Genomic DNA, 13,626 nt, shown 5'->3' with positions numbered 1-13,626 from the left:
GAAATATCATCTGCTGGGGAATGAGGCATGCTCTAAATAGTGCTTCTTTTTCCCTGAACTTGCTAGTCTCTAGTACCCCAGCCTGATTTTAAATCTAAAGTGTCTTTCCATAAGTCAAAACCCTGTTCAGACAGTTCGGTAACAAAGGAAGCAGAGAAAATATGTTTGGTGTTTGCCAACATATTTTTATGTGCAGATGTAGGTGCAACCTTATAATAATAAGAGGCTGGGTCAGAAGTAATAAATCCTGAAAAATATGAAAATGTTTGTGTAAACGTAAACGTTTTTGAACTACTTTTCGGTGGTGTTGGGCAATGTTTCCATTGGTGATATGAAAATACATTTCTAGGGATACTAGATTTGTGTAGGAAGTGATGACCAAAATATTGATGACAATACATGGTGTTAAAATCTGATGTGTCTTCCTACATTTCATTGCTGGAAAATGCAGAATATTGTTCTAAATCAGACAACATATTATTTACAGTTTCAAAATCCCAATCATAGGAAAATGTACTGGAGGTAATAACATAATTTTAGGACATTTTAAATAAATTAGGTATTTCTAAAAGTTCTGTCTAGCCACAAATGTCATAATCAACCTTGTCCCATAGTATACCGTCAGGTATAGGAACTCCTGTAATGTTCACTGATGACAAGTCACTGTGTTTGCGATGTGATAAAATATGAGGTTTCGGAAGTAAGTTCACTTTTGACGCTTTGGGGAAGGCAAGTTCCATTAATAAGTAAGCAGAAAACAGTTACTAAACCTAACCAGAACAGAAAGAAAAGGATCCCGGTAATTATCCATAGTGTGATAGCAGGTAAGTCTTTTTAAGAAAAACAAAAAAGTCTTTGAGTTGTTGTTGACAAGTTTTTTGGGCTGGCATCTTTTCAGATTCACTCAGATTCAATGAAAAGGTATCAAAGTCTATGAAATAGCCAGATGCAATTCGGTCTATTTTCGTTAGCTCAGCCGTGTTTTTTTTTAACTTGTAGGTGGATCCTGTTGAGGTACGTTTACGTAGACATCAGTGTTTTGTCTAATTGAAATTTGTCCTTCATTTTGATTTTGATTTTCCTGTTTGAATATCAGTTCCAAGAGGAACGAGTTCCATGGCGTTATTGCATAGTCCATCATTCAGTGTAGTTGACTCCTCAAATGTGATGAGTCTCTCTGTTTGAACTTCCTGTATAGTAGCGAGAGGAGGACGTTGGCTACCCAGGAGTCCACAAGGTCTACTGTTCAGTATTGGCCACATAGTGTGGTTTGATCATATCAATGGAGACAAATCTCTTTCTTTTGCGGCAAGAGGCGTCAGAAGTACAGTTCTTGTTTCTTCGACTGCTAGAACAGATACAGGCTTTCTGTATGATGGCCCAAATTCTTTCTTGTCAAACATCTTTTCTCTGACCAGATCACTGACTTTAGGACTCCAGAAAGGTATTGCTGTTACTGATTTGATTTCCACAGTGGAGGTCTGCTTTATATGGACATTAATTTGTCATGCCCTGGATGCATTCAGACCCTGTAAAAAAGCCAAACGTTGATTGATGTCAAAATGTTTTTCATCTGTGACTGTGCCTTCACAATCAAGATCAGGTACCCACATTCTTGCCCCAAATAGGACCTCGTATGGAGTGATCCCCCTCACCCCCAGAGAGCTTCTTGGAAGATTATTGACTGCAGTGTGTGCTGAACTTAGACTCTTGTGTGCAGCTAGAATTAAATCTAACCTGTGATCCATGTTTGGTATTACTCTATCCCCCACTCCAGGAATCTGAGCATACAGAATTTTGTTTACATCTAACTTGTAGGAGTACTTGAATGGAAAACCTTTTGGTATTGCTGGGCTGTTTTTATGTGACGCAGTGACAGCTACCATTATCTGTCCGTCTATTCTCGTTTTTGAACGAGTGATTGCAGCTACGAAAGCAGTTTGTTCTGCCCCCTTTGCGGCTTCATCAGCCAATGATTCCCTTCAACGTGAACGCCATCATGTTGATGACTCAATGTGTGTATCACATGAGTTCTTGGTAGTTCGTTTTTCAACTTAGCTAATTGTTTCCATAGCATTTTATACTTAATTGGGCCACCTTTTTTAATCTTTAAACCCATTCTGTCCCCAATAGTGAAGATATTCATTGTATGACTGCACACAGCAAATAAAATCACCCACAATTAGTGTGGCAAATTCCTGATCCTTATTTAAAAATGCTAGTATCAAAGCTTTTAATTCAACCAACTGAGCCGTACAGTCCCCTAGGGACTGTGGGGCATATTATCAAGGGGGTTTATCTCCGCTTTTTTGGCTTTAAAAGCCAAGAAAGCGGAGATAAAATGATCTCCCTATTACCAAGCTGTCGCTAACACCAGTTAGCGACAGCTAGTAGGAGATAGTGACCATCTTGGGCCCCACTTTGCATGTCAGTGATATTTATCACTAATGACATGCAAAGTGGGCGTGCCAAGATGTTAGCGACTGGAAACAGTCGCTAACATCGCTATCTCCTATTATCAACTTTTGGAGATATTCGCGCTAAGCACGAATATCTCCAAAAGCTAACACCTGCCCCTGAACAGTTCTTAGCCATGTTATCCAATGGGAGGTGGATAACATGGCTAAGAGCATTAGCTCGATAATGCATGAATATCGCTGACTTTTCAGCGATATTCATGCATTTCGGCCGATTTTTATCGCTTAGGAGATAAACCTTGATAATAGCAAGGGGGTATATTACCAACAACTAGCGATAATTTTTGTCTCTAACTTGTTTAGAGACAAAAATTATCGCCGCACATCGGCGATTTTTATCGCAGATAAACCTTGCTATTAGCAAGGTTTATCGCAAATGCGATAAAAAACGGCCGCAATGCATGAATATCGCTGAAAAGTCAGCGATATTCATGCATTATCGAGCAAATGCTCTTAGCCATGTTATCCACCTCCCATTGGATAACATGGTGAAGAATTGCTCAGGGCAGGTGTTAGCTTTTGGAGATATTCGCGCTTAGCGCGAATATCTCCAAAAGTTGGTAATAGGAGATAGCGATGTTAGCGACTGTTTCCAGTCGCTAACATCTTGGCACGCCCACTTTGCATGTCATTAGTGATAAATATCACTGACATGCAAAGCGGGGCCCAAGATGGTCGCTATCTCCTATTAGCTGTCACTAACTGGTGTTAGCGACAGCTTGGTAATAGGGAGATAATTTTATCTCCGCTTTCTTGGCTTTTAAAGCCAAAAAAGCGGAGATAAACCCCTTGATAATATACCCCAAGGTTCCTCAGCGATAAAAATATGCGATGCTTAGCGATACTTAGCGATAAAAAAATTGTCTCTAACCCTACTTAGCGATAAATATCGCTATTTGTAGATAATATGCCCCTGTGTTTTTGTACAGCTAGGATGGAACTCTCCATCCTGCGTATGACCTTTTACGAACATACACGCCGCACTGTATTGCGGTTTACTTCCTATGTCCGGTTGCGCAGATCCGTCTGTGTAAATTATGTATTCATATTGCTCTGAAGACATTATTTCATTTGTAAGAGGATATTCTTGTTCATATTACAGGAATGCTTGTGTTTTTAGACTTGGGTCGTATCTGTATTCTCCATCTGATGCAGTGAGAGAATTAGCCCATTGTATCCATCTCGGATTTAAGGCTTTTGCGTTCAGGATTCTTGCCTTTGTACCAGCCTCTAAGGTCGTACTGGAGTCATGACCATTATTTGTTTCCCCTGACCCAGTGCTCTTTCTCTCACTACCGCAGTCTGTACGGCCGTCTAAATGTTTTCTGTAGATGTGAAACGCAACTCAGCATTTGAGTTCCAGTGTAATTTGTATGCTATGGGTACTGTTTTGCCTTCATTATATTATAAGTATGTGTACCCAGATTGACCGCAACTATACGGATCTCTTGATTGTGGATATTCACACATGTCTGTAAATGTTTTGAAGCGATCATGTTAGCTTGTAGGGGACAAAGTGTATCTGTGTGTTCCTGTGTCCATTGCCTAACTGAAAAATCAGGTCTTATGAGGTCGTAGGAAGGTTTAACCACCTTCTCTGCCACTTCTATTGTGCATATCCCCCAAAATGTTGAGCGAAAAGGGGCGATGTTTAAAAGCACAGGTAAAGCCACGCATGGTGGTATTACGTGTGCTTATTAATATCACGTAGCAGGTTGCCCGCTGGTGTGTCACACAACGTGACGCACCAGCGAGGCAAGAGGCTTGTAAATCTGCCCCTTAATTTCTCCATAGACTTTCATTATCCTAATGTTGCAAAAAAAGTTCACTTGAGGGGCATATTATCAAGGGATTTATCTCCGCTTTTTTGGCTTTAAAAGCCAAGAAAGCGGAGATAAAATTATCTCCCTATCAGCAACAGGGTGCTAACACGCAAATTCGCATGTTAGCACCCTTTTTCTCTACGCTTCCCCTTGCATCTCTAATGAGATGCAAAGGGGGCGTTCCAGAGAAAAATAATAGGAGAAATGTTGTTAGGCGACATTTCTCCTATTATCAAGGATTTCGCTAACCCGGTTAGTGATAAAAAAAGCAGTGCTAACCGCGGTTAGCACTGCTTTTTTTACACCTGCTATTTTCCTGACTTAGCCATGATATCCTATGGAAGGTGGATATCATGGCTAAGTTTGTGAGCCCCTATCATCAAGCTAACTCCAAACTTCGAGAGATTATCGTTGGTTTTCCAGTGATAATCTCTCATTTGGCAGTTAGCGTGAGGATTTTTATCACCTCTGAGATAAACCTTGCTAATAGCAAGTTATCTCTGCGATAATTTCTGGCGATGCTTAGCGTTAAAAAATTCGTTGCTAAGCCTCGTTAGCGTTAAATATCGCTAATCGTTGGTAATATGCCCCTCAATTCTTATTAGAAAAGACAACCCCCAACTACAGAGGTACATTTTAAATTCTAAGGGCCTTATTTATGGGAAGTGATGCATCGCTACATGAAAACAGCGATGCGTTACTTCTCAGTGCACCCTCCTTGCGAAATCATGGATGTGTCATATTTACTGTATGGCGCATCATGTTGCAAGGAGTTACAGATATGTCAGTATTTCTGATATATCTGTTGGCGCAAAAGAGACGCATTGCTGGGGTGTGTCTGAAAACAGACGCAACTTCTTCAATGTGTCCATTCACATGGGGCAAGTCCCATGTTTTTATCGGCCTGCGTCAGTCTTACCCCTGCTGTGAGGCAGGCGTAAGATATTGATGCAATGGCGTCCTAGAAGTGGGACAGTGAAATCTCATAGATTTCACTGCGCCACTTAAACCAGGCTCTTTGAGGGGGAAGCCCACCCTGCATACATTATACCTGTTGCAGGTATAATGTGGCTCAGGGGTTTACAAAGTGAAGCATCTGCCTAGATGTGTCACTTTGTAAAAAGAGCGCAACATGGCGTAAACAAGGAGATCAGTTTGTGCTTCTCCAGATCAATCATTCTTAATCCATACCCATTATGAATGACCTATGATTCCTTTCCTACACTTCTTATGTAACATTTCCTATACACTGCTTTACACATGTATGATTCATTGTCTCTGTGTGATGTAAAATGTTCTGACACACTACACCGGTATGAGTAGCTCTAAAAAACAAAACAAAAGCATGTGAGAGAGAGTGGTTATGGAGACTTGAGGGTCACTGTTAAATGGTGGCAAATCGCAATCGTCTTCATTGCCTGATTTTGCTCGTGTGAAAGTATCACTCATAGTTGTTGTAATGTCACTCATAATTTCATTGAAATTATGAAAATGAAATGAAAATGTCACACATTGCAATCTGAAACCCTGGCAGCAATGCATCTAGTAAGGACCTGCTATACTGCACCCCAGTGCTGCTGACTCCACAGGGACATCCTGTAGGGACCTGCGGTACTGCATCTTGTGCTGCTGACTCCACAGGGACATCTAGTAACGATCTGTGGTACTGCACTTTGTGCTGCTGACTCCACAGGGACATCTAGTAACGACATGCGGTACTGCACCACCCTGCTGCAGACTCCACGGGGACATCTGGTAACGACCTGCAGTACTGCACCCCAGTGCTGATGACTCCACAGGGACATCTAGTAACGACCTGCGGTACTGCACCCTAGTACTGCTGACTCTACAGGGACATAAAGTGATGACATGCAGTACTGCACTCTTGGCTATTCTAGTAATGAGTGGGGAAGGGCGGACATGGCAGTATAAATAGGAAGTGAACACAAAATCTGTCTTTCCCTCAATCCTCTGAGCAATAGCTCCACATATTTCTCACAGTACTTGATTTTCATACTTATAGGAATATAGAATTATTTTGATTTTCATGCACAGTAAAATATGTGAAATATATTTCTCTGGACGGGGGGCAAATATACTAACATTTTGCTGTAGGTTTATGTCACAAAAGTGATGCTAACCAGCACAAAGTGTATTTTTCCTAATTTACTTGCCAGTGCAAAACTTGTTTTATGCCGGAAAGAACCAACCCTGGGGCAGATTTACAAGCCACTTGTGCGTACCTTTTTCTGACACACCAGCAGCGCATTTTGCTGCCCCATATTTACAAGGGCAGGAAAAGCCACCCTGGGTGACTTTTCCTGTCCTTGTAAATACGGCCCCTTTAGAAGCTGCACTTTACGTGAAAGGGGTATTTCATGGCTGTTGTTGTGTGTGTTACCACTCATCACCCATGGAACCAGACACATGTCCAGGTTTACAAGAATCAAAAATCTGGAAATGCGTCTGAATACTACGCCTTTCCAGGGGATGCGTCAGGAGGCGCAACGAGGAGAAATGTTTTTATTTCTTCTTGTTTTTTTCCTCTTTCTATGCATGCTGCGTTCTGCAGCACACTTCGAAAGAGGAAATCACCGCTGGTGATTGTTTATGTACAGGAAGGTGTCCCTTCCTGTACATAGACAAACATTTCAACAATAACGTTTTGAAAGTTCTATGTGTGCTAATGTGGCACACATAGAAGTTGTAAAACGCCATTTCTGATTGTTTATGTGCAGGAAGGGAACCTTTCCTGCACATAAACTATCATCCTCGTGACGCAGGCATCCTTGCACCTTGGAGCAAGGGTGCCTGCGTCGACGTATGGCAGCAGTTTGTGCACCAGCGAAGGGATAAGCACAGCGATGCAACATATTGTTGTAAATATGTTGCCTCCCTGTGCTTTCAAACTAACGCTGCGTGGCGCAGCAAAATGACTTGCTGCACTGCGTTGAGTTAGTTTATTGTAAATCTGCCCCCCTGAAAGTAACACAAATCAGCACCAAGCATTGCTTTCAGTTATTTAGCACCATCCGGTATTACATTGGAATTCCCATGCAACCACTCATGCCTTTTGACTAAAAACCCTATCTACAAACAATAGCAGACAGGGTTTAGCGCCAAAGATTAAACCATTTAAAAAAAGGGAGTTAAGAGAGAAATGTTTTTATTTCTCCTTTCTTTTCTGACTTTGCATGTGTGCTGCACTGTGCAGCACACATACAAATTAGGGACATTTTTAAAGCATGTCTACATTTAGAGTTTTGTACTGGAAGGAAATTCTTACAGTACAAAACCTATGTTAGACTCAGGCACGCACCCTGGCACTATGGTGCTAAGTTGTGTGCCTGGCGCACAATAGCCGAAAGCAGTGCTGGCGCTAGGGAAAGGGGAGAAGAAAGCCATATCTTTGTAGATATGGTGCTCTCCTTCTACCTCCCTTCCACGCAACGCAGCACAGCATTTTTGGCTACTGCATTCTATGGGGCATATTCTAAAGAACGTGTTATAATTACCCCAAAATTAGCTTACCGTAACTTCTCACATTGCAGTCCATCGCGGGAAAATAACACCATGATAACGTATTCTCAACCCAGCAGCACCATGCGATAGTGTAACAGGGATTCTGCTCCTACACAGAACTGTGCACAGAGGCTTGGAATCTTAGGGAGTTAGGGTGTGCCAAAACTCACCTTAGTAGCCAAAATCCCCTACCAGACTAGCAAACAGTGTCTCATTGGTTCTTCCATACCCCCAATGATTAGACAACCCAGAACATTAACTTAGAACACCTCAGGTAACGTGGAACACATAAACACTCTTTCGTTATACTATCATATCAGTCCAAAACTATGAGTAAATGAGGACACGTGCAAGTTTGAAATATTTATTTCTAATGCTGTGTTCTCAAGCGCAGTATTTTAGCTAATACAAGCAAACATATTATAAGCAGCAAGGTTATCCGCATAGTTACAATTCCATAAAATACAAACAAAGGGAGAAAGCATGTTCAAATGCTAAAGGAAGAAGGCTAAATGGCACCTAATTCTTACCCTCCCTTGCTAGTATATTATATTATATCTACAGACGGTCTCTTGGGTTTACAAGGGTAGCCCCATACCTCTGGTTCTAGTAGAAAGAGATCACATTATATTCTACACCAGCTCTCTGCATACGAAGGTTCTCCAAACTGTGTCTGCATGCTCTGCGCAGGGCATTATTAAACGCGCCAAAAACTAGAGGTGCCCACAGCTGCATATGTGTTATGTTTAGAATGTGCGCTTATCAGACCGAATAACAACTACTGTGTTGAAATAACCTTGAAGGCCTCGGCACTCACTATTCAGACATAGCTTACCAAGCAAGACTGATACTATAGGAAAAACATATTATTCTCATGTGAAGCAAAATATTCTGCTAGACCCTAAACATTTAGAATATCATGTGCCGTGTGCAAAGGCAGCAGAGAGGAAAAATGGCATTTAACTTCTAATAAGCTCATGCTAACTTAACACAGTATAAAGGCAAAGGTCATCACCATGACAATAGTCTCATGATAACGCGACAAATTACCCCGTTAAAATGAGAACACAATGACAAAAAATGCGAAACACCAACGTGAAAAAATTGGCGATGTCCCAAACCGCGATACAAAAATCAGCGAGAACCAGCGACAGGCTTCAATTCCCACGCGTCACGTGAGAAAAGGCACTATAAAAGCAGGAAAAAAAGACAAATCACAATAAACTGCGTTGCACCATGGACGCACCAGGGCCAAGTGCAGAGGACGACTCGAACCCCTCAAGTCCCACGGAGGACCAGCCATGAATCCCGGGGTCGGGGAAGGGCAAGGATAAGAGCAAGACAGGGTTCACTCAGCAGGAAAACAGGAACATCATCATAAAGGATATAGTACACTACCAACAACTGTTCGTCACCTCCACTGTGACATTGACAACACAAAGAGGCGCTGGCATGATATGAACAGCCAAACCAGGCAGAAACTCGCTGCCAACAGGAAGGCAGCAATGGTGACTAGAGGAGGGAGTCCAGCGCCACAGGAGGAGCTGGATGAACTGGAGGAAATGGTGGCCACAGTCATCAGTGAGGAGACGGTGCAAGGAGTTGGGGTTCTGGACACTGCTCGATATGATCTGACCCAACAGGGTGAGTAACGACCAGGGACTGGGAGGACAGGAGGAGATGGGGAAAATGGCACACATGCACAAGTATGCATAGCACACTGCACACCCACATGTGGAACATGTCCTTGATACCCTTGGCACACTGCAGCACACATAGAAATACCAAGTAGGCCCAAGTACACTATGTGCACAAAGGCACCCCCTGATCACTGATCCAACAACCTACCGATGCACATGTGCTGAATCCAGAAAAGCAGCGGCTCTGTGAGCCACCCTGACAATGCAAGTGACACTGCATGAGCAATAGCATGGCAGCAGTCAAAATACATGACATGGTGCACAACACTACACTGAGGTGGCCCAGTGTGGATCACATACGCAAAGTAGCAGGTCACACTCTGACACATCCACGTGCACATACAACCCCTGATGCCAACAACACATCGGCGGACAAACAATGCACAAGAGTACACAAACCGTCCAAGAGCACAAATGACCCAAGTCACCAACATCTCTGCACCGCAAAAGCACATGAGACAAAGGCACACCGGTAGTGAGACAAAATATCGAAATAAAAATATCGATATACAATAATATCGATGTTTTAATATCGATGGCATAGAATATCGAAGTGTAAAATATCGACAGACAGAATATCGTTTTTTAAGGTATGTATGTTACTAGAATATCGATGTGTAAAATATCGACAGACAGAATATCGTTTTTTAAGGTATGTATGTTACTAATATCGAAATTTACTAATATCTAAATTTTGTTTAGTGTTATGTATTTTATTATGTTGTTTATATGTTTGTTAAATATGTTTTGTAATGTATGTTTGAAAATTAGTAATTTTGTTTACATTTTGCGTTTTAGTATCAGAGCGGGTTGTGGTTTTATAGGGGAATAGGGTGGGAAGTAATTTAATAATAATTAATTAATTAATATATATTTGTAAATATTTTTAATTAATAATTAATTGGTAATTAAGTAATATTAATTAGTTAATTACATTAATTAGAGTTAATGTGCAAATATCTTTAATTTAGTGTTATTGTTAATTAATTATTAATTGGTAATTAAATAATATTAATTAGTTAATTAAATTAATTAGAGTTAATGTGCTAATATATTTAAATTTTGTTATTGTTAATTAATTGGTAATTAAATAATATTAAATAGTAAATTAAATTAATTAGAGGTAATGTGCTAATATATTTAATTTGTTGTCATTGTTAATTAATAATTTATTGGTAATTAAATAATATTAATTATTTAATTAAATTAATTAGAGTTAATGTGCTTATATATTTCATTTTTCGTTATTGTTAATTAATAATTCATTGGTAATTAATAATTATTAAGTGATTAAATGATGTGATTTATTTATGTGTAGTGGGTTATGTGTTTATAGGGGAATAGGGTGTGATATAATTAAATGTAATTAATTAAAGAGATTGTATTTAATGATTGGTATTGATTGTTAATTAATTGGTAATTAATATGTGGTAATTAGTTCATTTATAATTACATCAATTTATTAATATTAATTGTTATTAATTGATTAATTGACATTTATATTAATTGTGTTTTTTTGTATGTATAGTGTGTTGTGTGTTAAAGGGGGAGTAGTGTGGGAAGTAACTTTTACCCCTACGCTATCCAACGCTTTCCCTACTGTTGCACCCTCTGGAGTGGGAATAGTAATTTTTACCCCTACGCTATCCAACATTTTTCCTACTGTTGCACCCTCTGGAGTGGGAATAGTAATTTTTACCCCTACGCTATCCAATGCTTTCCCTATTGTTGCACTCTCTGGAGTGGGAATAGTAATTTTTACCCCTACGCTATCCAACGCTTTCCCTACTGTTGCACCCTCTGGAGTGGGAATAGTAATTTTTACCCCTACGCTATCCAACGCTTTCCCTACTGTTGCACCCTCTGGAGTGGTAATAGTAATTTAAACCCCTACGCTATCCAACGCTTTCCCTACTGTTGCACCCTCTGGAGTGGGAATAGTAATTTTTACCCCTACGCTATCCAACGCTTTCCCTACTGTTGCACCCTCTGGAGTGGGAATAGTAATTTTTACCCCTACGCTATCCAATGCTTTCCTTACTGTTGCACTCTCTGGAGTGGGAATAGTAATTTTTACCCCTATGCTATCCAACGCTTTCCCTACTGTTGCACCCTCTGGAGTGGGAATAGTAATTTTTACCCCTACTCTATCCAACGCTTTCCCTACTGTTGCACCCTCTGGAGTGGGAATAGTAATTTTTATTCCTACGCTATCCAACGCTTTGCCTACTGTTGCACCCTCTGTAGTGGGAATAGTAATTTATACCCCTACTCTATCCAACGCTTTCCATACTGTTGCACCCTCTGGAGTGGGAATAGTAATTTTTACCCCTACGCTATCCAACGCTTTCCCTACTGTTGCACCCTCTGGAGTGGTAATAGTAATTTAAACCCCTACGCTATCCAACGCTTTCCCTACTGTTGCACCCTCTGGAGTGGGAATAGTAATTTTTACCCCTACGCTATCCAACGCTTTCCCTACTGTTGCACCCTCTGGAGTGGGAATAGTAATTTTTACCCCTACGCTATCCAATGCTTTCCTTACTGTTGCACTCTCTGGAGTGGGAATAGTAATTTTTACCCCTATGCTATCCAACGCTTTCCCTACTGTTGCACCCTCTGGAGTGGGAATAGTAATTTTTACCCCTACTCTATCCAACGCTTTCCCTACTGTTGCACCCTCTGGAGTGGGAATAGTAATTTTTATTCCTACGCTATCCAACGCTTTGCCTACTGTTGCACCCTCTGTAGTGGGAATAGTAATTTATACCCCTACTCTATCCAACGCTTTCCATACTGTTGCACCCTCTGGAGTGGGAATAGTAATTTTTACTCCTATGCTATCCAACGCTTTCCCTACTTTTGCTCCCTCTGGAGTGGGAATAGTAATTTTTACCCCTACGCTATCCAACGCTTTCCCTATTGTTGCATCCTCTGGAGTATAGTAATTTTTACCCCTACGCTATCCAACGCTTTCCGTGCTGTTGCACCCTCTGGAGTGGGAATAGTAATTTTTACCCCTATGCTATCCAACGCTTTCCCTACTGTTGCACCCTCTGGAGTGGGAATAGTAATTTTTACCCCTACGCTATCCAACGCTTTCCGTACTGTTGCACCCTCTGGAGTGGGAATCGTAATTTTTACCCCTACGCTATCCAACGCTTTCCCTACTGTTGCACCCTCTGGAGTGGGAATAGTAATTTAAATGCCTACGCTATCCAACGCTTTCCCTACTGTTGCACCCTCTGGAGTGGGAATAGTAATTTTTACCCCCACGCTATCCAATGTTTTTCCTATTGTTGCAATATGTGGAGTAAGTAAATATATACATTTATAGGTAGTTTTTTATTTATTTAAAATGTATATGTATTAGTTATAATTTTTTTAAATATTTTAATGTTTTTCTTTAATATTTGTTATTTGTAAAATTATATGTATTTTTTAATTAATTTTACATTATTATTAATGCATTTAAAAAAACGATATTTTTAATTTCGATATTTTTGTACTTCGATATTATCGAAGTACAAGGGATATGAACAGTTCTGTAACTGGGTCCGTACTGCTCTTGATTCTCTTATACCAATGCGATGGTTGAAATGTCATGCTAAAACTCGCAGTCCATGGTATAATGAGACCCTTGCCGAGCTTAAAAGAACTTGCCGGCAAGCTGAGAGGTTGTGGAGGAAATCCTTCGACCCCACATTAAAATCATTGTACTTTACCCAGCTTAAGATCTATCACAGAGCTATCTGTCACGCCCGGGCGGCATACTATGCCTCTGAGTTTTCAAACAGCCCCAACCCATCAAAATTAATATTCAAGGTGCTCAAAGATCTGATGGGTAAACGGGCCACCTCGCTAGCTATCTGCACGGACTCCCACTGTGAAAGCTTGGCATCCTTTTTTGTGGAGAAGGTGCAGGTAATCTACCGAGGGTTCATGCCATCTATGCAAGGTGACGAGCCCGGGTCCGTAAGAATCCCGGACTGCGAACCTTTGTCCTCCTTACCTGCTTTGTCAGCTGAGGCGTTTGATACTCTGAGCCTTAAAATCAAATCTGGCTCTCCTCTAGACCCTTTGAAGCCAGAGCTTATTACTCTT

This window comes from Lissotriton helveticus, chromosome 2_1 (genome assembly GCF_964261635.1).
Source record: "Lissotriton helveticus chromosome 2_1, aLisHel1.1, whole genome shotgun sequence".
NCBI lineage: Eukaryota > Metazoa > Chordata > Amphibia > Caudata > Salamandridae > Lissotriton > Lissotriton helveticus.
This window is presented reverse-complemented; position numbering follows the sequence as displayed.